The sequence below is a fragment of the Mus caroli genome, chromosome 19, assembly GCF_900094665.2.
Source record: "Mus caroli chromosome 19, CAROLI_EIJ_v1.1, whole genome shotgun sequence".
NCBI lineage: Eukaryota > Metazoa > Chordata > Mammalia > Rodentia > Muridae > Mus > Mus caroli.
The window spans coordinates 28,881,265-28,908,515 of NC_034588.1; the positions used below are offsets into that span (position 1 = coordinate 28,881,265).

Here is a 27,251-nt window from a genome sequence, read left to right on the forward strand (position 1 = left end):
ATAAATGTCCTTCTTAGGAAAAGGTCTCTGGCCACCAAGATGTAGTAAAGACACCTGCCAACATACCTGATCTGCTTTGGCACCTCATTGCCTGTGTTAGATCCCTAGGATCCACATGGTAAAAAGAGAATCAACTTCTGAAAATTATCCTCTGTTCTATTCACTCATGCTGTGGCATGCATATGCCCACACACATACATAAGTAAAATAAAAATAAAAATATATTTTAAAATGTCTCTCTCCATGGCCATATACCAAGAAAATTCAAGCATGGACATAATCAGAAAAAAGGAGATCCTGTCAGCACCTGATTTTGGAAGTCCAGCCTCCAGACCCCTGAGAAGATGAGAGCCATTGAAGCTGCCCAGTGCACAGTTAGAACAACCTGATGTGGGGTGGGCAATTAGAACAACCTGAAGTGGGATGTGCAGTTAGAACAACCTGAAGTGGGGTGCTGGTTAAACCTGTTCATCCATTACTCACACTGGCTCCACTTGGATTAATCTAACTGCTGGCTGCTGTAAAAGTGACATGCATTCCAGGAAAGATCATACTTGGAATTTTAAAATTGGATCTTTTTCTAGTGCTGTGTCTTGGGCTATTCTCCAGAGATGCTGGGTAGAGGCAGTCAGTGGACAATCAGGAAGTAAACAGTTCCTTACCCTGCTCAGCTGTGAGTTAGCCAAAGGAAGCACTTAAACTTGGGGTAGTTTGAACCGAAAGGAAGGTTGTTAAGAAATATTCCTATCAGGCAGGAGAGATGGCTCAGCAGTTAAGAGCACTGGCTGCTTTTCCAGAGGTCCTGAGTTCAATTCCCAGCAACCTCATGGTGGCTCACAATGATCTGTAATAGGATCTGATGCCCTCTTCTGGTGTGTCTGAAAACAGCTACAGTGTACTCATATAAATAAAATAGATCAGAAAGAAAGAAAGAGAGAGAGAGAGAGAGAGAGAGAGAGAGGGGGAGGGAGGGAGGGAGGGAGGAAGGAAGAATTCTATCTACCTATCTACCTTTCTCTCTTTCTTTCTTTCTTTCTTTCTTCCTGTCTGTCTGTCTTTCTATCATCTATCTCCTCTTTCTGTGTGTGTGTGTGTGTTATGTTTTTCTGTCTCCACCAACTACCTAAAGGGTCCTGCTTTCATGTGTGTGTGTGTGTGTGTGTGTGTGTGTGTGTGTGTGTATATATATATATATATATATATATATATATATATATATATATGGTAAGTGATATATATCCACCCACCTACCACACAATCAGGACCCCCTGCTGCCAGGACCTTCAGCCTCTCAATATCAACAATTCTTTGTAGGATCAGACTCAAAGAATTCCTCACTCACTGGGAAGCCAGACAAGCCTTGGTTGAGCTTCTCTTAGGAAAACTAACAAGGTTCCTGGTGAGCAGATCCATTCCCTAGAAGAAATAAATAGAGACATTTAGTTTTGAATGCCTGTATGTGAGAAACAGTGACTGGTAGCCCTAGCTGACTCTCCATAAGCACAATTCCAGGGCAAATCAATAATTCTAGAGGTGCTTTTGTTAGGACAGGTGTGTACTCACTGGAAAGAAATGTAAATCAATGAAGAGTAAAGCTGTAGGCAGAATGACAACTGCAATAAATAGATCTTTAATCTCCTCTCTAATAAAAAAAAAAAAAACTCATCAATGGTGGCATCCCTTGCTCATTTGCATTTTGCTACAGATAAAAAAATGCCCAAAGTTGGCTTCTGGAAATTAAGCTCTTCTTACTTGACCTGAAGCCAATGAAATGTATTCCTTAATTTCAGTTTTACAGCCTGCGTTTTACAAGCCTTGAATGTAAAAAATAAAATAAAATAAAAAAGAAAAAGAAAAAGAAAAAGAAAAATCACTCAAAAGTAAGGGGGTTTGTTCTTTTTATCTTATAAACAGATTTTAAAAATCCTTTTAGGTTTATTATTTAGACTGGCGCTCATGCTGCATAATTTAACAATAGAGTTTACATTTTTACAAAATACAAGTCATCTATTCTTTAAGAAGCACAGCAACTGCTGAGATTTCAAGCAATGAACAGCAGCACTGGCTCTTACATAAGAGCAAGCTCCCTCTTCAAATCTGAACAAGCAGCTCCTACAAAGTGAAATGTTTTCCCAACCTGATCTGGCCTGAATTCAACTACTTGGTTATATAAATGCTTTTTGTATTTTCTGTTGGAAAGCCAGCGGTTTATCCACATACTTGACCTAAAACTCTACAGTTTACTCCATGCACAATCGCAATAGAAGACATGTGGCACAACAACACCGTCTCCCAGATTACCTTCCCCAAATATATCACTTCGACATAGCAAATAAACATGGTAACAATGTAAAGCGAAGCTTAGTTATCTAAAATGGAATGAATTTAAATTTAACATTTATGTTCATAATCTAGATTCAAAATCATATTGACCCCGATGGTTGTAATATGAAATACATTTCCATTTTGTAAACAAGGCAGGAAGACAGTTTTGGAGCCTCTGTTCAGGCCATAGTGACCCAATTACCTGGTCAAAGGGCTGCGTGGATGCAAGAGACAGGGTGAGTTAAACTTTAACTCCCGGGAATTGTAAACCAAACCTACAGCCACTGAACCTTTGGAGTTTGATAGATGATTAGAATATAACCAAAGTGGCATGCTGAATTCGCCATAATCAAGGAACCTTTTCCGGGTGGGGAACCTCAGAAATTGCTCAGGTATGGCCCATGCTTTTTATGTATTTTCTGTTTCAATTCTGGTTTGTTGTGTCTGGTAGATTGCATGAAAACAACTTGTGCTCATAACTATCTCTGAGCCTGATGCAGAGAATTGTCGTCGTTTGGGAATGAAACCAACCGGAAAGCTAAACAATGTTTTAGACTGATCCTGTCTTTGCAAGCGGGGATGAATTTCATGGTATACTTCTTGCTTCCACAACTTGTGGGAAGTGGAGTCATCCGTGGGTTCACAAGTGGAGCCCATGTGCTGCAAACCTAACCTCCAGCTAGCTGTCGGGGAGGGCTGTGTTTCACTGTCTGTCCTGATCTCTAGGACCCAACAACAGAAATGTGATTAAGACATAGTTTCACATCTCCGACAGCCTTCTGAGTTCTGTGTATCCTCTAATACTTTAGACCCCACCTATTCAATTAACTTCTGTGTGCTACCTCACTAAAAAAAAAAAAAAAAAAAAAAATCAGGATAAATTCTTGCTATTTCTTTTGCTATTAGCCTGCTAACCAAAAATAATATCCTAAGCTACTTTCTTTTGAGTCTAGCAAGGAAAGAAAACATTATGGAAAAGTGTGTGTTTTTGAGTGTGTTAAATCTCAACCCTGAAGTGTCTATTTATTAGACTGCTTTCACAGACTAAGCAACCAGCACAGCACATGTATTTTTGCAATATCATTTTTCTCACACTTAAAAGATAACTGAGAACCAAAATACAATAGCTCTAAAGTGGGGAAATAGATCAGGGCATTTTCTGTCCTATAAGAAATCTCAACTCTCTGCCTGAAGAGTCAGTGTTGCTTCACTATCAATAAAGCAAGCCATCAAGCAGCCCCATGAAACACATCTCTGTACTAGTGCAAGGTACGGATGGAAGTCTCCAAGGGGATGAAAACTGAGAAATCATTTGTGCATCCTAGGAGATTAATGTTTTGTAAGCCAAATATTAGTAAATTCCCACTCGAGTTGTAATTTAGGAGAATCAAATTGAGTTGGTCTAGCTTGAAACACTAAAGTAAAAGGCAACATGTACTGTCAGGGAATGGAATCTGAAAATAAAAGGGAAGTCACTTACGTGTCCAAACAATTAGGAGTTCCCCTGCTGACACAGAGAAGTAGACATGCCTGGTTTATTTTTAAGACCATGTTTTCTGGAATAATAGTGGTACTTCTCAGCTGAAGAAAGCGCATACATCTTGATGTTCCAATTTACTATGGATTAAATATAGGGGAAAGATAAAATACAGTTGGCTAAAAACAGATTGTTTTAAGTGACACTCACAGAACACCGTAATGGATCCAAAATCTTGGGTAGCCATTTTAACTAGACAAGTTCATCTGTGATGTTTCAATATCAACATTACCTCCACTGCACTTGAGGAACACAGGGAGTCACAAGCATGCGTCTCCAACAGTCAATCAAATGAGCTGAGTAAGACAACAGAGAGCAGGCCATCATACCATCTGGGTGCTCTTCACTGTAACAGTAATCATTGTTACGTATTAGATTACCAAGCACATTTCTAAGCACATGTTCTAAGTTTAAATTCATGTTATTCTTAGAATACCCATATGAGGCCAATACTATACTACTATATATCATACTGTTATTAGATTGAGGTTCAGACAAATTATTTAACAGACTTGATGTTAAAGGCAAGTGACATAGCCAGGTTACGCAGTCAGGTGGTCTACTTGCAGAGCACATGGGTGCTCTGTACTCCGTCACTAGGATTCACTCTGTGTACATGGGTGTTTATCATTGGGACTAGCCAAAAGAACAAGTAATGCAGTTTCCTAACCTTCCTTTAGAGAGAACATCTTCCTCCAGGATAGATGTCTATCAGCATCTCTCCAAAATTTTACTCGTTAGGCTACAGGCTAAGAGTAAAATATTTTTGTAGCCCATGCCTATTTGCAATGACCAGATCAACTGAAATCTCCACATTTGGATTGATCTCAGTCAAACCTTCCAAGAAATCACATTCTTTCATAATCCTCCACAAAGCCATGCTTAGATTAAAGGCTTTAAAATTAATCCCAGAAAGAGTGCCATACTCTTTTACAGACATAATCAGGCTGGAACAGTTACCCCAGACCTCCCTGGCCTGTGAAGCTGTGCACATTACTTGAGTTCCTGAGATCTCAGATTCCTCGGATGCGAAATGGATGTGTGATGTACCTACACGACATTATAAATATTATTAAGTAGAGCACTGGTGCTTAGGAACCAGTTGACCTCTTCTACCATGTTCCCATTAATAACAATTTTTTTTCAGAAAAACTTAAACTTACCACCCACTAGCTTTCTCAAAACAATTCCATTAAAATAGAAAACTATATATATTTTGTATATAACTGAGAAATCATTTGTGCATCCTAGGAGATTAATGTTTTGTAAGCCAAATATTAGTAAATTCCCACTCGAGTTGTAAATAATTTTCTCATTATTTACAAAAGCCACTGCACTTCTTTGGAACCTGTACACACACACACACACACACACACACACACACACACACAACTACAAACAGGATAAATTTCATTTTAGAGACTTTCTCAAAGCTGCTACTAAAAATTCAACATGTCCGTATTGACATCTATAATTTCACACGCTGACATTCTGACACTGTACATGTTAACTTTATTACACAGACAGATGGTTTAAAAACTATTTCAGTAGCTATCAAAAAACTCTGGTATCCCTTTAGTACGCTGGGTAATACTTTGGGTACTATTGCCCAATGGCTTTCATTACCACATGTGCCTGTACATGACTCAGAAAGTTCAAACAAGACATATTGATCGACAGAGGATAAACACTGCTTTATCTTATCCATGGACACAGTAACTAGGTTTCTCTCAAGTGCAACTCCCACAGTCCAAACTTCCCCAGGAAAGGCAGTTGGAAGAGAAGCCTCACTCTAGTGGTGACCATGCATAGTCAACATCAAAACCCATCTGTCCCTTAGCTTAAGACTGCAAATCTAGTCAGTTATCATTAACAAATATTTACTGCCAAATGGATCAGGAAAGTTGATTTATCATTTTAAGCCATCAACCCTATTCCAAACAGGCTATAAGCTTTTAAGATTATTTAAAATTTTATTTTTCAAATTGCACCGTTTTCTCCCTTCCCTTTCCTCCTCCTGATCCTTCCCAAGTTCCTCCCATTGCTCTTACTCAAATATATCAAATATATGACCTGTGTGTGTGTGTGTGTGTGAGTGTGTGTGTGTAGGATGGGAAGATGATAGATAGATAGATAGATAGATAGATAGATAGATAGATAGATAGATATAATTAGATAGATATTCTTAAATATATAAATACAACCGACTCAGGCCATATGGCATTACTTGTATAAATTTAGGACTGATCATTTTTTTTAATACAACCAAAGTTTTGTGTTGAATATTTTTGATGACTCCAAATAAAGACTAAAATATCGTCGCACACTGATCTTTGGTTTGGGGATTGGGCCCAGGATCTCTATGGTACTCAAATTCTCATATATCCAAGTCTCCTATAGAAAAACAGTGCAGTGTGTACATACAATGCTTGCACATTCTTTTAAATACTCTTAGCTCGCTCTAGGCTACTTCCCATCCCTTGCACATTGTAAACACTATTAAAGACCTTCATGCTGAGTTGTTTATATCTGATTCAAGATAAATGCCTGTTTATGTTCAAGACAGATGCATTTCTTTCAAATAATTTTAGTTTTTTTAAAGAATTGTTTATGAATTTTATGTATATCAGTACATTGTAGCTGTCTTCAGACACAACAGAAGAGAGCATCAGATCTCATTACAGATGGTTGTGGCCCGCTATGTGGTTGCTGAGAATTGAACTCAAGATGGGGAATTGAACTCAGGCCTCTGGAAGAACAGTCAGTGCTCTAACTGTTGAGTCATCTTTTTAGCTCCATCCTCCAAATATTTTTAATCTGTGGTTGGCTGAATCTATGGGTAGAGAACCTACAAATTCAGATGTCCATGTATGTTCGCTTTTGTTTTGTCTTCACTAAACTATGCTGACATCTGTAACTGTCTATTTTGACATTTTGAAATATATCTAAGCAAAGTGTTTTCTTTATGGCTTTGTGGGGGACATTTTATGTGTACTAGTGTTCACAATCATGTGAACATGTTCCAGGCTTGCTTGTTCTACTAGGGATTAATTTCTAGCGATACTGAGAGGACATAGTCATAAAGATATGATAATTCCCTATACTTGCAGAGTGTTCTGTGTCAGTAAATAATATGTCTAATGAGAATTAGCATACAACAATTTAACCAGACTGACTGTCTAAATAAGCAAACTCAATTATAAGTCTATAAAATCCTATTTTTCAATTTGGTAGTAATGGCTTTACTTCCTCCAATAATTAGGAAATAACTATTGGTTGGGATGCTCTATTGATTTAAAGAACACTAGGTCTGAGTATGGGAATTCCTTACCCTTGTACCATCTTACCATGGAATATTCTACTTTATAAATGTATTTCAGGGCCAGAAAAGATAGCTCAGCAGGTAAAACCAATCACTATATAAGCCGAAACCCCAAGTTCAATTCCCAGAACCCATAATGAAAATCAAGTACTAACTATCCAAATTTCTCCTCTGGCATTTACACATCCACACTCATACCCATACCCATGCACACAATAATAAACAATCAATAATAACAATAATAATAATTTTATGGATTAAATTTATGTTCTTTGACAATTTCATACACATACACACACACCCCCAAACACACACATGAGGTTGCTTTCAACCTAACCTCTCTTTTGAAAAATATTAGTGCTAATTCTTTGAAAATTGTATACACTGTATTTTGATCATATTTACCTTCAGTTCCTCTATGATCCATTCCCACCTTCCATAACCCTCACCTCCATGTCCTTTTTAAAAATGCAATACCTAAGAACTGATCAAATAAGATGTGTGCTGTCCGTACACATCTGCATATGAGACTGTCCACAGATGGTTGACCTGTCAGAAGCCATTTACAATTCTATTTATGCATTTGTTTAGATATCTTTGAGAATTTCACAAGTACCGTTTTACATCATTTATCTTCCCTACTCTCCTTTCAACTCTTCCTCATGTCCCCGCAACTTCCTATTGAAGTCATGACTTCCTGTTCCATAATTATTATAGTTAGACACATACACACACACACACACACACACACACACACACACACACTTACAAATACAAGCTGCTGAGCCCCTTTAGTGCTGCTCATATGTGTTTAGACCTGACCACTTTGAACTGGATGACCTATCAGGGATTTGATTCCTGGAGAAGACTGATTCTACCTGTCCCACTAGCCGTTATTTGCCAATAGCTCTTCACCTCTGGATGGAGCCTTAGGAGATTTCCACAATCCACATACGCATGTGAGTTCTGACCTTGTTTAGATGCCATATTATTGAGATTTCATGGGTGCATCTTCCATGACATACATAAAGAGATCCCATCCATCAAGAGATTACCTGGTCCTCTGATGAGCCACATTCTAAAATAAAAACAAAAACAAAAGAAACCTGCCTCTCTGAGGAGCCATCAACTGTACACAGTTTCTCTGTTAAGGCTGGGAGTTTCGTGAAGCCCTTCTCACTCTATGCTAGATCACTGACTGGATTGATCTTGTGCAGTGTGTAGGTCTTCTGTATGTCACTTTTTTTTTTTATTTTGACCTGTCTCCACCCTCTTCTCTTACAATTTTTCTGCCCCTCTTCTAGAATGGTCCCCAAGTAATAAGGAGTGAGTGTGATATATCAGTCACAATTGTAGCTGTCACTCTAAGGTCATTTATTCTCTGTACTGTGATGTGAGTTTCTACATAAACTATTGTCCAATCACTACAAAGCAGAACTTTCTGATGAGGTCTGAGACCTGCACTAATCAACAAGTAGAAAGATATAAATTGATAGGGAAGTTTGATACTTTGTCAGTTTAGCAGAACAGTAGTGTCAGATTCAACCCTCCAGCTTATAAGTTCCCCAACCATGTGTTCTTGGGCAGGTTTTCAGTACAAAGCGTGAGTTTCATTCTGTGGGGCAGGTCTTAACTCCAGTTAGAACGTGGCTGGTTACACCTATAACATTTGTGCCACTATGGTACCATGTCTTACCATGCCAGTTCAAGGATGCCAAGCTAAACTAAGACTCTGAATGACTTTTTTCCCTCCTAGGCTGCATAGCACCTTCCGGTCCTATGAAAGCATTTCAACTGGGGGGGAGGCTTCCTAGTCAGTACTGACTTGATTCCTCTCTGTTCTGTATACAATGCGTATGATGTCGCCAGCCGAAAAATATCTTATTCATTTCTGTTGGGCAACTAAGCAATGTCAATATCCTGTATTCTTTGTGAGGTCTCTGGGATACCTCTGATCAACAACTAAAGGCAAGGTATTCCACCTAGCACTAGACTTTGGCAGGGAGGGCAGGCTGTGGTTTTTGAAAGAGCATCATCCTCTTCATCCTCTGTGTAGAGTAACATTTGACTATTTTATATGACTGCATGTATATGTTTATATATGTTATGTGAAGGTTATAAAAATGGATTCCTTTATGGCTTTTTCAAACATCTCTAGTGTTAACTATTCTTCCTCCAAACCCCTCATTGTCCCTATATCTTTTTGTCTCTTTCATCCTTGTCCTGATAAATCATTTTGTCACATTTAAGTCACTTTGTTTTGTTTGTGACCCACTGAGTTTGCCCACTAGACAGTTATCATGATGCTGAGTTTGGAAATAAGCATTGGAGACTAATGGGCTCAGCAATGGGGGCACAACTGAAAACAGTGGATCCCATTCTCCCAGAATCCATCAGTTCAGAAGTAAGGAATAGGGCCCTGTAAGCTCCTTCCCCATCCATAACGTATTATTTGCAAAGCTTGTCTTATGAAGACCCAGTGCAAATAACTGTAGTTGGTGTGACTTCATGGTTACAATGGCCATGTCGTTTCTATAGAATAGCATTTTGCAGTTCTTCTCCCTATATTCTGGCTTCTATATGCTTCCCATACCTTCTTCCAGAATGATCTCTGAGCCACAGGCAGAGTCATATAAGTGTATGTTTAGGGATGAGCCTTCAACCTATCATTCTTAAAATCTTGGGTAGTCATGAGTCTCTTCATTCACTGCTATTCATGAAAGAGATAAGCTTCTCTCATTAGAAGCAATAATAACATTTGTCTATGTGCATAAATATACATGTGCAGAAGGCAGCTTGGTGGTAAATCTATTTATCTAAAGATCAGTAGTAAGTTGGCCTCCAGGATCTATGACCTCCTGAAACAGGATAGTATTGTTTTCATTTTTATCCAAGTTTACAACGCCAACCATGAATTCCCTCTTGTGGAGCAGGCCTCACCTTACATCCTGGGAACGCTTGGTTAGCCCCATAACAGTCACACCACTAATGTGTATGTGAACATATTTTGGATAGGTTAATAAAATAGCTCATTCTGTAGGTAACTGAGTAAGACCATTGATACATTTTTTTTTCTGCTAGTATGTTAAGTAGCAGTTTCTGACACTTTCAAGCTGTCCACAGAATGGAAGTATCTAGTTCAGTTACAACTTGAGATGTGTGTGTGTGTGTGTGTGTGTGTGTGTACCTTACAATCAGTGTTTGTGGTGTCATCAGAAATAGACTCTTATCATCTAGTTCTGGTGAGCAACTAAGATTAAAGACAGGAACCTGTACTGTCTTAGGAGACTTCTACGGGCTTACTAGCCGGCAATTCTTGTAAAAGCATCCCACACTGGATGGCTACTGGTTCTGCAGGTATCAATAAGAAGTGAATGGATTTAAAGTATTTCATGCCTAAGAATTTAAATGAGTTTAATGTCAAGCTTCTTCATGCTCATTTCAGTATGATCTGGTTTAAAGTAAATGAGTTATGATTCACCATTCCAGGGATTCAGGATGGTTAAAGGAAATTTTACCTGTTTATGTAGAATACTAATGGTTCACAGGTCTTCAGCTATTCTAGTAGATAACAACTGACTTATCAATCAGTCAGAGGCTGAATGAAACAATACATTAAGGGTATATCAAGGTGACTGAAAAGCCAGTTCCAAAGAGGCTTCAGAGGAAAGCAGCCCTTAAAACAAACTGAACCATTCAGTTACTATGGAAGGATGCAGGGGGAGAAATGGAAGCATAGACAATCATAAAATATCCTAACAGACGGTTGGGAGAGTGCAAGCCATTACAGACAGATGCAATTGTTTTGTTTCTAGCAGTGTTAGTAATCTTCACTTTCGCTGTCTTATTGGGCTTCTGAATAGCACTTACCTACTCTGCTGGGGCTGTTAGCATGAAGCAAATGGCTTATTAGATGTACTCAAACCCTATTGCTTCTGATTATTTGCTCTGAAAGTCAGAAATCTAAATCTGATACCATGGGGGAATGAACAATGTTCGCAGACAAATCTTCAAATCTTCTTTCTTGAAGCTGCATAAAGGCACCCACACACACAATCCCAGCAGGATACAGACATTTACTCCTAACCAACTAGAACTTACAAGCTGTAATTATGAGAATAGTGGTATTAACAATAAGTTAACTTCAACATTCTCCCCTGGCTCTTCCACATGCTAGGCACTTTGGTGAACCAGTTTAACCCTTCTGCAAAATAGATGCTATTACTTAGTTTCCAATAATGAAACTAAGGCTTAGGAACATGAAGAACAAGCCATGCCATACTCATCAGCTTGCAAATTAAGAGCAGACTGATGATTCTAAACAGCATTGCAGCTTGGAATGGGAAGGATCTCTTGACAGAGAGAACTAAAAGACTGTCCCAAGAATAGAGGATGTCTTTTTCAAAATAGTAATCAAAATTCAAAACTGAAGCCTTCTAGTGGGCCATTGCTTTGGATTACCACTCACTGTACACATCTCTAATTCAGCCTGGTTGTCTGCCAATTCTAGGAGGCGTAGATCCTCCAATGTTAATAAGACCTGTCTCTTCATTAAGTCTCACTTTCTTCTCTATGATCAGATTCATAGACAAACAGAAACTCAGTTAAAGGAAACTCAGCTGTGACTTATGGCCTAAGAAGTTCAACTCGCAGAATAAATATGTATGTATGCAAAGGTATAGTTTACACAGTGGCAGGACTAGTCCTAGAGTTATCACTGAACACCTGAAGCAATTGTCATAAAGGACTTGGCTGCCTCACATCCAAATTCTTGTAATGTCTGGAAGATAACAAATTATCTCCTGGGAAACGCAGCCTTCTCCAAGTAGGAAGAATAACTAGCCCTGTGTGTATACAGGAAGTCCTGGATGAGACCAACTTTCATTTGGGACTTTAAATGAAGACCCAAATGCTGCTAACTATGACTTCTCCAGCCTGAATAGAGTATGAGTCATTTAGCAGTAGAGTGAATTTCCTCTCATATGTTTCTTAGAGAAACAAATTAGTTGGGAGGCAGACTGAGTTCTAGCACTCAAAGCCTAAACAAGATCGAGCTATGTGTCATGGTGATTAGGGAAGGGAAAGTTGAATAGTGCAGGAGAGAGTAAAATGAAGGACTTGAAGCAGGTGTCTGTGTTAACTTATTAAACAATTCTAACTTATTAGTCAAGGGAGCATCACATATACTAGACACTGATCCCAGCATGTTTCTCACTGTAACAAACACATGTTGCATGTGTAGTGACCTGAACTGGTGTCACCCTGAGAATGTTATTATGTGATTCTTTAAGATACCTGAGTGGGAATCCCTAAAATGGGGCTGGCAAGAGCACTTGTGGGCTGGACTGATCACGTGAATTTGACATCCACATCCCACAAGGTAGCAGAGCAGAGCAGACTTCTGATAATCATCCTCTGACTCCACACACATACCATATGTGCACCTAACACATATACACACATACTAACACAGAGACGCACAGAGAGGCACATGTGTACACACGCAGGCACACACACACTAAATGCATAAATAGATTAAATTCAAAAAGCTCTAAGGAGGCTAGAAAACTGGCTCAGTAAAGAATACTGGCTGTTCTTCCTGATGACCCAGGTTCAATTTCCAACACCCACACAGGAGTTCACAGTCATCTGTAACATGGGTTCTAGGATATCCAATAACCGCTTCTGGCCTCTGTGGACACCATGCACTCACATAGTGTGCAAATATATGTGTATTCAAAATACTCATAAAAATTTAAATTAAAATAACTTATAACATTTACAAACTCATTCTTTCTTACCTTTCAGAAACAACACATAGAATTAAGTATGTTTTATAATAATACTCATTTATTATCTCAGAATTTTAAAGGATTAGATAATGTCCAATAATATATAGTGTTGACATGGCAGAAGGAAATAATGTGTTAAAACAGAAATTTCTAGTCTGAGAATACATAGCCTTGCTTGAGCAACTGACTTTGGGTCAATTACTTAACTTCTACTAAAATCAAGGTAATTTTTCAAAGGAGAACAGAATTTATATGTAAACTGCTTAAGACAATACAAAGCAAGGGTAAGCCAACTTTAGATTGTACAGCCATGATTCTTATAGCAGTTCTATGCTGTGAATACAACACGTTAGAAGAAGAAAATGGTTAGGAGAGAGATGGACCATTGAGAGTAGTTTTTAGGATACAAAAAGAAAGCTGAGAAATTAACAGAATCCTCACCCCCAGTTTGCAATTGTGAGCTTGGCACCCCCCTCACTCCAGTTCTGTGGCAGTTTTCCCAGGGGATAAGTATTCTCTATCACTGACAGGACCACCTGATTTTTTTATTTTTATTTATTTATTTTTTCGTATAGAATGACTTGAAGGATCTTGGGTAACCATTAAAGCAAGCAAAGTAGAGAGATGAATCTTTACAGTAGAGTTCAAATCTCTTGGGCTTTGTTATTGACATAGTTACAGCCAGAGAAACCAAAACCACTCAACACTCAAAGCTACTTATAAAACTTCAGGTGATTGTTTTAAAAGATGACTATTAGTCATCTAATGTTAGTGTTACAAAAATGCAGGTATTAAATACATTATCCTGTCCCAAAATCCCCTGCACAACCATAGAAACTTCATGAAGAGCATACCCCAGAAGAGAAAACTAAATGTTGAAGATAGGGTGGGGGGGGATGGATGGCTAAGTGGATCATCAAGACTGCATCGAAAGAATTAGATCAGTTCAGTATCCACTAAGGGACACCAAGAAAATTCTTCCTTTTATGTGGGACTAAGTGGTGCCCTTCTACCAAGAATTCTAGCAGCTCATCTTGTTCCGACAGTCCTAAACATTGCCCTAAGCAATCTTCACTCCACTCCACCTCTAGCTCCACATTAGTTAGTAGCTGACAATTCTTGTGAAAAACACACAAGACTGATCCTCCTGTCACAAGTGATACGCAGATGCCTACTTCCCTGTTGCATCTGGATGCTGGACTCACCCTTGAAGAAGTTGGAGTTATTATAACAACACACACTCAGAATTGACTTAAATCGCATGTGCCTGCCAGCACCTCCTCATGTAACTTTATCTTTTTCTAAGTGCAGTGTTGCATGCAAAGATGACTATCTAAAATGGAAGAAGTCTCTAAAGTTTGCAAACTGAGATTAAGTGATCAACACTTTTTTACAGAGGTTTTTCCTAAAAAACTGTGTCCCTGTTAACTATGGTAAAGTAGTTGTTTCCTAAAGGCAGAAAAATTATTCTATTCTTTTTTAAGTTACAATATTATTCATTTGTAAGATGAAAGAGCCCCCCTCACTAAAAAGATACAGGAGAAAGGTCAAGTAAGCATTGAGCACCCTTTGCCAAGTTCCGTGCTGCATAGTCACACTCTCCCTACCCTGGTGCATTGCTACTGTTCCTCTGTAGAGAAGGCATCCCTAACCTGAACTCAGAAGGAAGGAACAGCTTAATTAACTTAACCCAAATTTGCAAAGTGTTAAGTGGAAGCACTCCAGCCATCAAGTATCAGTCAATCGAGAATGATGGCACCATAATCATGAATAATAATCAATGTTAGATAAGAGACTCTGGGTTTTAATATCATGCAGCATGATTGTAAAATTATGTAAAGCAGAACAAATTATGTCTGGAATGATCTGAGAGGTTGCATGTGCAAAACTGATTATTATTCCGTTGTGGAAATAATGAATTGGAATAGTTGCTGGAAAATGGATAAGAAAAGGGAACATAAACACATGGTCTTACTTGTATGTGAATCATAGCCTGTAATATAGACATACATAGAAGCAGACAGGTGGGTATAATAGCATTTAAAAAGGAGGCCACAAGGGGGTAATAGTAGATGATAAGGAAGGACAGATTGCAGGTGCAAGGACACACCATGTCATGAAAGGAGATATAAAGGTAATTGTTCCTATAGTTTCAACCGTCGGAGTAGTTTTCTTTTATGTATGATGGATAAACATATACAGATATAATTGATAGGGAAAGTGTAAAACACTAGATACAGCTTTGTGTCATCAGAAGATCCATTCTAACTGTACAGAAGTTTACTGAAATGTAGAGTTTAGAAATAGGCAAGTATTATTTGAGTTGCTATGTGATGTTTTTACTCATGAGTTTATTTAATAAATATCTTCAGTAAGTACAAGCAATAATAAAATATGGGCGTTATCCATGCATGTAATTCCAGCATAGGGATACTGAGGCAGACAGATTACAGGTTTCAGGACAACCTAGGCTGCACATAGATCCCCATCTCAGAGCAAAACTAAATAAACAAATAGAGCTTTTCCAATTGTCATCTCTGTAACAAGCCACACAATTTGACCCATACAATTAACCACAGGATAAACTTAAAGGAAGTGGAAAGCTACGTATGTTTTTTGATCCTAAAACTCTCTTAGCTCCAATCATCCACCCAGATTTCCTAACAAAATATGTACAGTTTCCACCTGTTAACATTTTCTGAACTCTTTTCTTGAACTAAAAATTTTTTAAAGCCACCGTTCCCTTTATAATTTTTAATGTTGAAAGAACAGTAGTTATGCCTGAGTGTCTCCATTTCATTGTATCTGATCTTCCTGTTATGCTTTCTAAGGGATTTTTGTTTCCAAGATAATCATAAAAGAAAGGAGAAATAGACAGCATGCGTTACTGTCACCACTGGCCACCAGGGCTTCATTTGTCCTTGTGCATAGACATCCACAGTCATCATTGCCAGTCTGTGAGCACATACCTACTCACAAGACATTATGGAGTGGGTATAAACTTGTTTTAGCCATAGACTGTGAAAAAGGACAACATCCAATAAGAATATGTGTACATAGGAATCAAGAATAGTCAGGATGTAGGCTTGCTGAAGCTCCTATCCAGGGTATTGGGCTACACAGACTTAAAAGCCTCTAAGGTAGGAGGACACCACAGACTTACTTGGCTCTTGCCTATTTGTTATGTGAAAGTTTCCTGACTTGAGCTATTCATTCTCTCTTCATAGCTGTTTCCTTCCCTCTAAACACCACTACAAATTATCATTTTGTACAGTTTATATTAATATCTTTATTCAGGTATTAATAAAAATACTTCTTAGTTGGACTGCATTGAGACTAAATTCAGCCCAAATCAATTGAGCCAGATCTAATAATGATCTAGTGGAATGAGATTATTTTAGAAACCAATTATCCATTGAAAGTCATGAATATGTCGGCAACAAATTACTAGAGAAAATGTGGGCTCATTTTCTCTTCTGTGATCTAGTTTCTACCTTCCTTCAAATCTTCTTTTCAATACATTTTTATTTGTCAACCTTTTTTGACAGTATACATTCATTTGTTCTCAAGTTACTTTGTTTGAACACATATGGTATTTATATTAGAGCTCCAACGAGCTATTATTAACTCAATTGCCTAGTGCTCTTACCAAGGGACGATTTATATCATTTCTACAGATGAATTGAATCACAGACACACACTCACACATACATACCACACACACACCCCCACCACCCCCACCACCCCCAAACCACACACTATACACAAACACATACCACATACACCTAAGAGGAGCTGACTCCATCCAGGAGTCTGTTCTCTCTTCAAAGGCCCCTACTATCTCGTATGTGTCATCAGCCAGCTCTACTGAGGTTACCCTCTGGTGAATAATAGTAAGGACCAGTACACGTCATGGCCCAAGGGTAAGGCCTTAAAGCAAGCAACTAAAGTCAGAGTTAAGACATGCCCTTGGGATAGACACAATCTCTGAGCAGATGATTGCAGTGATGCTGTTTCTAATAAGATGAAAGAAGAGGAAAGGGAGAGTCATTGCTGTGAATGGTACTTGCTAACCTTTAAGAACACAGTTAAGTCTCATGCATCCTGCTTTGGGATGTGAAGAACTCAATGCTTCCTCTCCTCTTCTTCCCTTGTAGGATTTAGTTTCAAGCTAAATCAGAGAGATTTAAAGACCTTCTCTTTGATAGCTAAAGGAAGTTTCAAACAGTTAAATGGTGAAATATCTTTGAAGCAGAAAAAGCCTGTCTCTCTAATACCTATTTTAATGAGACTATTGCTTAATTAAAAATGTTTACAGTGGACCACAGACTATATAATTTTAAACAGATTTTTTAAATAAAAATGATGATTCTAATTACCTAAAGTTTGTCCTCAAACAAACAAACAAAAACAAATCTATATATCAGGACTGACTTGCAAAAATGATAATCAATGCACCATCTGATTATATTTCATTTTTCTCAAGAATTCTGGAAACTTTTTGGAATTAGATTGTGCCTTAGTGAAAAAAAATTATTTTAACATAGTAAGAAAGTTAAATAAAAATTAGAAAATATGTTTCCTCTTCACTATGCATGCTTTAATGCCTTGACTTAGAACAAATTTGAATGAATGGATGAATGAATAAGTAAATATTTATACTCATTCACACATTTGTGAGTATGTATAAAACATACAAAATATCATGTCTACGAGATATCTGCTTATTATTTTTCTCCAGAAAATTCTAAGTCAATAGCTCCAGTGGTCGTCCCCCCCATGCAGTTTTTTTCCTGTAAATATTTTATTACTGTGCAATTTCTCAGCATTTTGGGGTTTGTTAGCTCAAGTTACTCTAAGTACGACCTCAAATGATTCTAAATCAGATGGTGGGTGGATTTTAAGCATAAGCAAGAGATAACCATAGTGATTAATGGCCCAAAACATCCTTGCAAAAGCTGTTTCTTTAAAAACTTGTGCCTTTCAACAATGCTCTCCAAAAATAATGGAATGCTGTCAGCAACTTCTTGGCCATGAGAATCATCAAAGATACTGTAGCAAGAATAAGAGACAGAGGCAGGGTAAGGAAGAGGGATTACAAGTACAACTAACTGGGCTGGAGAGATGGCTCAGTGGTGGAGAGCACTGACTGTTCTTCCAGAAGTCCTGAGCTCAATTCCCAACACCCACACGGTGACTCACAAGTATAACTGACCAGAGAGGACCAGACCCCACTCTCAGGGCAGTCATGTTTAGTGTTGTACAAGGTTCTGTAGCTTGGTGACCCAGCATCACACATCACAACATCATCAGGCATTTGGTCCACAGTTGACTTCCTTCTGTCTGACTTTCTATAGTCTAGAAGAGCTAAAGAGCTATGGGACAAACTTAATTCTTTAATCAAATTGAAGATAGTTCCCCCAAGCCACACCCACTTCTTTCATAAGAAAAAAATCAATTAGGAAAAATTTAGTTATTAAGGGCAGAGATCTGAGCCTTAGGACATTTAGCTTCAGATTGTCTGTCTGTTACTTATTACCCACAGCATCTTGGGCATGTCAACTAACTTCTCTCTTTCTGGCTTACTGCTTTCTCCACTAATCGTAGAAATGCTAACACCTACTTCACAGAATTCTTATGGGAATAAGAATGAGTCATGTTTAAATGTGAAACACAGCATGTTGGCCTTGTTTATTATTCTTACTTATTGTTTAAAATTTTTCCATATAACAGCCAAAAAGCAGTAACAGCATTTTAACTTGGTCACAAAAGGTTGTCACCTGTAAGCTTTGTGATGGTGGTGACAGCAAGCACCTTTAATCCCAGCACTTGGGAGGCAGAGACACACAGAACTCTATGAATTACAGGACAGTCTGCTCTTCAGAGTGAGTTCCAGGACTGCCAGAGCTACATAGAGAAACACTGTCTCAAAAGAACCAAAATAATTAATTTTATTATTATGATGATGTTACAATTGCTTTTATTGTTGTTGTGGTTTACCTGTGACAATAATATTATAAAAATATTATTATCACATATAAATGACAAGTTTTTAAGTTATCTTTATTCCTTTCGACCCACTCTGCCCTTTGTTTATCTGTCCACTGATAGGTGAATCTCTCTGTTAATGATTTAAGCATGGGTTTTTTTGTTGTTGCTGTTTGCATTTTACAGATATCATTCTTATCTACTATTTATCTGCCAACCATTTATTGTAGCCGCTGCCAGGGTGACATTACAATTATGTGTGCTTGTGATTTCTATGTAGTTAAATCTGGCAGTCCTTTCCTTGTGGGATTTTACACTTACTTGGAAAGACTCCCTGCCACAAGAGTATGAGTTTGTTCTTGTTCTTCTGGGTTCAGGTAGTTACACAATGCTTTCAAAGGTTATCTCTTTAATCCTCTTAGAAGTTGGACATAGGTTATTAGGTGATAGCCCAAATTTATCTCTTTCTCAAATTGTCCCTGACCCCACCCTGTGATCTGAAATAACACCTTTTGGCAAACACCAATCTCAAAACAACTATAAATGGAGGCTTTAGATTCCGTGACATGGATTTTTCTGTTATTGGGAGTGTTTAATTTCTTACTGTTGGGTAAGCTGGCTCAAGATCATTCCATGTGTTTGATAAATCCTGTGGCAACCATCACATGTATTTTTACTGCCAGAAGAATTATGAGGTTAATTTCTCAGGTTTTAAGATAATAGAATCTAAATATAATAAATGTGGAAGTACAGATTTCCTTACATAATACACTTTTCACTTAAACCGTTCTTTAGGGTTTTCTGTTAAACTTTATCATTTCCTTCACATGATTTCGGGCACTCCTTATGTTTATTATTTCCCTTTATTGGTCAGATTTTCTCCTGGTGTCTTGTTTGTTCTCTTAGCAAACATTCATTCTTACCCTCGCAGTGCTCTCTGACTAGCTGCACTACAGTGTTATTGGCTTATTCTGAATAATAATGAACAGCTGCACTGCCCTGATAGTACACCTTTGCGGTGCCTTTATCACTACAAGGACACTGAGTTCTATTCCTAATGCATGAAAATCTTCATTTTCTTTAAATTAATATAGATATCTTTTTATTTAGTACCATTTGTTTGTTTAATATAAAATCCGTGTATGTTTTCATTAATGAAGAGAATTAAATTTATAGAATCCCTAATACTCAATAATCTTTGTGTTTTATATTGATGCTGTCTCGTAATCTTGGTGCTGTGCTGACAGTCCATATTTAAACTCATCTGTGATTTTTTTTTCTCTTAGTTTTCTGATTTATTATGCATTTGGTGGTTTTTCTCAAAAAAACCACAAATAATTTCATAGATTTACATAATTTTCCATTCTTCAAAGGGTTTTCTGTAATGAAACAATTACTCCTTTCTCTTTTTTATATTCATTTTATTTGTTTGTTGGTTGGTTGGCTGGTTTATGTGTATGTGTATGTGTATGTGTATGTGTATGTGTATGTGTATGTGTATGTGTATGTGTATGTGTGATGTGTATGTGAGCACTTACACCCAGCAAAGGGCGTCAGATCCCCCTGGAGTTGTGAGCATCCTGACGTGGGTGCTAGGTACTGAAGGATGATCTTCTTGACAGAGTAGTTAATATTCTTAACCACTGACCCATCTCTCCAGCCCCCATTTCTTCAATAGTGTTTAAAATATGCCTAATCAAACTATCTGTTTGGAAAAAAAGCATTAAATGTTTTTCAATTCAAGTCAACAGTTATTAGTTTATGTAAAACCTTGATTTAACCTTGGAACAAATTTATAAAAATAAAATCATACTTTCCTGAGTAAATGCCCAATAAACCACTGCATCTATTTTTTAATTATTAGAAGCAATATACTCACTTGTAAGAAGTCTCTGGCTTGTGATATGGACTCTTGTCTCATTTGAAGAATTCGCATCTCTCTGCCTGATCATAAGGCCTACAGCCATCCAGTTGATTCTGCTCTCCTGTCACCTCTCACTCTTCATGTCCAGTCTATAGAACTTTGATTAGTAATTCTATTTTTGTCTCTGGTCCCTATTGGTCAACTGTGATCATTTCCTAGCTTCTTCTCTTGAGTGGTTATTTGCAATGGTTTCTGTTTTCAGTAAATTTTTTTCAGATTAGGATTTTTGACCCAATTTTATAATGAAAATTCTACTTCGCCAAGTATTCACATTGTAACAAAATCTGAATCTTTATATTGAAAATTTTAGAAGCCATATATCATAAGATAAAAAATATATTCATTTTTCTACCACCCAGTTTAGCCAGTTAGCCTTTTATAATCAACAACCTTATGAATATAAATTTAATGTAAATGAAATTTGACCACACACTCTTTTTACAACTTATCTTCCAATTATTTTTCCAAAAAGTCTACCTCAGTTGTGACTCCTTTGACTGGCATATCAACTGGTATTGTACCACTGTTCATGCCAATATCTCCTTGTCACTAATTACTTGGGCAATGTCTAAGCTTTCTTACAAACTCTGTGAGAGTTGAAAAAAGAAAGAAAACCAATATTCAGAGAGTTAAAATCATGGAAGAAGAACAGAAGTTGAAATGTCGTTGTGTTCTCAACCAATATAAAATTTACTACTGAGGTTTTTTTTTTTAATTATAAGTACAATTGATAGTCACTAAAAACAACTTTAATTTCTTTATTTCAAGATGATCTGGACCCAAATTAATGCATCATACATTAACTGATGCCTTAACAACAGAAAGATTGTTCTGATTAATTAATTGACTGATATATTTTTTAAATAATAAGGTGATACACTAAGAGTTTTTAAAATGCTTTTTAGTTTTTTAAGTTAAAATATAATTGCACCATTTCCCTCCTTTTCTTTCCTCCCTCCAACCCTTGCCAGTACCACCTTCATTTCCTCTCCAAATGCATGGTGTCTATTTTTTTTAATCCATGTAACCACCACATAGACCTTTGGAATGTGTAGATATGCATATTCTTTTTCTATCCTTCATGATGCAAACTCAAATGAACTATTGATTTCATTTGTAAACATTTTTCTAAGTACCAACTAATTTATACTTCTTTTATTATACTTTATTATTTTATTTTATAATAAAATATAAAATTTTAAAATACTTTATTATTAATGCAAGGTAATATTTATTTCACATCATCAAGAGACTTTTATCACAACCCCTTCATTTCTGCGCAATCTGGAACTGAATTGCTTCTCAAAACAACTTGTATATGTTTTACAATAGTCACTGTACCCCTCACTTATATCATGCATGACCAGGTCACAATAAAACATTAGAGAAAAATTGATATGACTTAGAGAGATCCGAACAGCAAGTTACACCTTCAACAACTTCAAATGCACATGGGGTCTGGTGTCACCAGAGCCCTGAGGTTCCCACTCAATGAGAAGGACCTATCCACTACTGATCAAGTCACAGTCTCTTTCCCCATTTAGTTTTCTTGTCCAACCTCTTCCAGAGCATCAAATAAGAGGGTTGTTAGTAATTGTAGCAGCAGAACTATGCTTTCCAAATTTTAAGCTGCCAAAGACAGGAAATTCGTATAGAGGAAATTAATATTTACTGGACTCTCCATTAAAGTTGAGGATAACTGTTTCATTTCACTTTTTTTGTTTGTTTTCTAAGGCATTTTTATTAGATATTTTCTTCATTTACATTTCAAATGCTATCTCCAAAGCCCCCTATACCCTCCCCCTACCCTGTCCCCCAACCCTACTCCTGCTTCCTGGCCCTGGCATTCCCCTGTACTGGGGCATATGATCTTCGCAATACCAAAGGCCTCTCCTCCCATTGATGGCCGACTTGACCATCCTCTGCTACATATGCAGCTAGAGACACGAGCTCTGGGGGTACTGGTTAGTTCATATTGTTGTTCCTCCTATAGGGTTGCAGACCCCTTCAGCTCCTTGGGTACTTTCTCTAGCTCCTTCGTTAGAGGCCCGTGTTCCATCCAATAGATGACTGCCCCACCCAGGGATCCATCCCATATACAACCATCAAACCCAGACATAATTGCATATGCCAGCAAGATTTTGCTGACAGGACCCTGACATAGCTCTCTCTTGTGGGGCTATGCCAATGTCGTTTCACTTTTTTTTTTAAGATTTATTTATTTATTATATGTAAGTACACTATAGCTGTCTTCAGACACTCCAGAAGAGGGCATCAGATTTCGTTACGAATGATCGTGAGCCACCATGTAGTTGCTGGGATTTGAACTAATGACCTTCGGAAGGACAGTCGGTGCTTTTAACCGCTGAGCCAGCCTTGAGCCACACAATATATATATATATATATATATATATATAATTTATTTATTATTATTTATACGAGTACACTGCAGCTGTCTTCCGATATACACCAGAATTGTGCATCAGATCCCATGACAGATGGTTGTGAGCCACCCTGTGGTGGCTGGGAATTGAACTCAGGACCTCTGGAAGAGCAGTCCGTGCTCTTAACTGCTGAGCCATCTCTCCAGCCGTCGTTTCACTTTTAATCAAGATGCACGCTGACATCCACGGTCTGCATCTCCTTTCTGACATCTACTCTCTGCACCTCCTTTTTTTTTTCTCTCCCTGTAATTTCTGCTTTTACTTTCTAAGCTCTAGCGTCTTTGCTTTTAAACAGGCTCTCCTCCCAAATACGTTGCCAGTGTTTGTCTCAGGCCATACCCATTTCACATTTGGCACAAACTACAAGTAGAAGACAGCCCTTCCATTTATCATGCTTACAGGTCAGGGAGAATGAGCATCAGGGGAACATTATAACACTGTGTGAGGCAGTACAGAGTTGTGCAGGCTTTCCTGAGAACAAAGAGAGGATGGCATCTAATGTTACCCAGGGAGCTTGTCAAAGAAAGCATCATGGAGCAAACAGCTTTCAACCAAATCCAGATGGAATCAATGAGACCAAACAGTGAAGTTAGAAGATACAGGAAGGGAAATTGTAAGCAGTGAGCCTGGAGACCTAAGGAAGCATGTGAGTGCTAAGAGAAGGGGGCATGTGAAGGATGGGGAAAGCAGACATGGGATGTGCTACTAAGGAGAATGTGTCATACTGATGACATTGGACTTTATCTACCACATGGAGCTATGTACAACTCCATATAGAGCTATAATAGCCAACACTGTGCAAGTATTAAATGCCAGGGACCATTTTGAGTATTTAATAATTACCTTAATATTTAATCCTCAGAAGACTATGAAATAAGATATACTGCTATCCTAATTTTCTATATAAAGACATTGAAGCTCAAAGAGCCTGGACGGAAGTAGAAGGATATATGGGAATGCTTTCCTTTTCTTTTAACGTTGGGGTCTCCTTATGCAGCCCAGGCTAACCTTGAATTCATGATTTTCCTGCTGCAGCCTCCCATATAGACTTGGGTAACAGACATGACCATCACACTTGGCTCAGAGTCCATTTTTATGTAGTTATTTTCAGTGGCATACATATTTGAGATAAGAGTTTCATTGCTAAGAAAAATATAGTCCTAGAGACTATGGAGACATTGCCCGAGACTGTTAAATGGCAGCTAAGCGGTGCTAGTAAAGAGCCATGGAATTTGTATCATATTTTTCAAATGAATACTGTCCAGGGAGTTTGTCCTGGTTATTTTTTATTGTAATTTGACACAACCTTATAACCTTGGAAGAGGGAACCTCCTTTGAAGAATTGCTTCCATCCGATTGTCCTGTGGGCATGTATATTTATTGCTAATTGATATGAGGGGCCAGCCCACTATGGGCAGCAGTACCATTCATAAGCAGGTAGACCTATGCTGTATAAAACAACAAGCTAAGCAGGATTCAGTGAGCAAGCCAGGAAACTGCATTCTTCCACTGTTTCTGCTTGAGTTCCTGGCCTGAACTCCCTAAATGATGGGCTATACCATGTAAGTTAAACGAAATCCTTTTCTTTCCTAAATTGCTTTTAGTCTTGGTGTTTATCAGAGCAGCTTTGAAAATAAATAAATAGACAAGGCCTTTCTGGATTTACTCTCTTGCCCCTGTATCTCACAGCTATCCTCCATTATGACTTATTAGCAGAAATATTAAATCACATTGAATCTCATGTGCTAGACCTCAACAGAATACATCCGAAGTGTTTTCTCATTCATCTTCACTTCAGCCACTTGTCCACAGCCTGTTTGACTAGAATTCACAAATGAAAAGCCTGACTTTAGAGTGAGCCTGGAAATTTAATTCTTCCCTGCAATGCTGCCCTGACCCTCTTCCAACAACTTCTATTTTTATCTCTTTATCTGCACTGACAAACAGAACTGTGCCACGGACCTACCTAAGTTTTCATAGCAGAACCTGGCAATTGAAAGTGGAGGTGCTTGGTGATGCCTTGCCTTGCCTGCCTCCTCTGATGAGTGCTAAGATCCAATGCCTAATGATACTCTATGGCACAACAAGCCAGGAACTTTTTTCCAAAGCTGTATCAGTATGTTGCTCTCCCAAGCCCCAGGGTAACTGGGGGGATATCATTGCTGCACGTGAGACAGTGTTGAGATTGAGGAAGACAACAGTGAAAGGCAGAAAGAGAACAGAAAGGCTCTTCCCACGTCAGCTTCTGCCTGATTCGTGGACCTTGGACAGCTCACCTCCCCCATTCCCAGACCTCTTTCCTTGCTTCTAAACTACTTCAGCATCCTGGCGCTCTTATCCTTATGGTGTTCCATCTAGATCTCCTTCGCTGGATCTTCCTTATCTCTTGGCTTCTTGAGTTGGAGTTATCTGCAGGTCTGCCTTAGATACACACCCTCTCCCCAGTCCTTACATGAGCTCATCCAATCTCAAGACTAAACATCTGTCATACATCAGCTCCAAGTCAGTGTCTCAGCTGAAACTCTCCCTTGAAATTCAGACTTGGATTTCTGTCTACCTGTCACTCAGTTTATCTGTTTGGATAGCTAAAGGCACTGTGAAAATCAGCAACCCATAACCCAACTTCTGCTTCTTCTTCCACAAATTTCCTCAACTCTATTCTTGTTTTGCCGTTTTGTTTTGTTTTGTTTTGTTTTGTTTTGTTTTGTTTTGTTTTGTTTTGTTTTGGGTTGGGATAGGTTTTGTTTGAGAGTTCTGGTGTCTAAACCAAGGACTTCAAACATGTCACTCAAGTGCTATGGCAAGCGAAAACACACTCAATCCCTGAAGTGCCTTAGGCTGCAAATTGTGAGTTTTGCTTTAATGTGCTGATTGCAATGATTTGAGATTTAGATGTTGTAAAGAATTTCTCAGAACTTCACACTGTAGTCCAATGGAGCACAGAGGCCTTTCTGATGTCAAAATGTCTTTAATAACCTTTACTAAATATTAACCCAAGCTCAAGGCAGGTTTTGCAAACAGCAAATTCATCATGTAACTATGAACTGTTACCTTTTTGATGGAAATGATGAAGTCTAGCAAAAAACAAACTACAGCTTAGCCAACAGAGTGTAGACTTTGCCATTGAAACTATTAAGGCACATAGAAATAACCTTATCAGATTCCCCAGTCCTTCCTGGTCCTCCAGGATAAGCTAGGTGAACAATGGGAGAACCCGAGAGCTTTCTGATTAAACAGTAACTTTAATGACATTTAATAAATTTAGCAACATTTACATAAAAGTAGCTTTAGGTAAAATGTAACTCTTGCAAAAGTTTCTTTATAAATCTTCAAAAATGGTTTTTATAGTTTTATTTATAAGATTACTTCATAGCAATTTCTATAACTGTATGTGCCAACAGATAAGGATTATAAACTGAATATGGGCATCAACTTATCTATGTTTTAGTATCCATAGAAACAGTATGTTCTCCAACTACAGAAGTAAAGCTACATGACCTAACCTGAATTGCTTCATAATGTCAAATCACCACTATCATGTAAAAGACACTAATTTCCTAATCAAGATTAAAAGCACGGCTACAACTTCTGGATAGATGAGATGGTTCAGCACATGTTGCCAAGTCTAACTTCCTCAGTTCAATCCCCAGGACCCAAATGGTAGAAGAAGAGAACTAACTTCTACAAGTTATCTTTTGACCTCTGTGTGTGTTTCATGCATGTACACACACACACACACACACACACACACACACACACGTACGCACGCACGCGCACACACACTCATTCATTCATTCATTTAAGTACATAAAAATTAAAAAAAAACTTTTCTGTGAACACTAAAATCTTGTGAGAAGTGTGTGTGTTCGCGCGCTTGCATGTGTGTGTGTGTGTGTGTGTGTGTGTGTGTGTGTGTGTG

At 38.0% G+C, this 27,251-nt stretch overlaps 1 protein-coding gene across 3 annotated transcripts in view; it reads left to right on the forward strand.

The window, feature by feature from the left end:
- Positions 1 to 2,622: 2,622 nt before the first annotated feature.
- Positions 2,623 to 27,251, forward strand: part of A1cf (APOBEC1 complementation factor) — a 70,623-nt gene continuing 45,994 nt past the window's right edge. For 2 of the 3 annotated variants that reach the window (XM_021151317.2, XM_021151318.1), the window contains exon 1: positions 2,623 to 2,717. The gene's annotated coding sequence lies outside the window, so the exon portion shown is untranslated. The remainder of the gene's footprint in view (positions 2,718 to 27,251) is intronic. The other variant, XM_029472880.1, reaches the window with a different exon arrangement.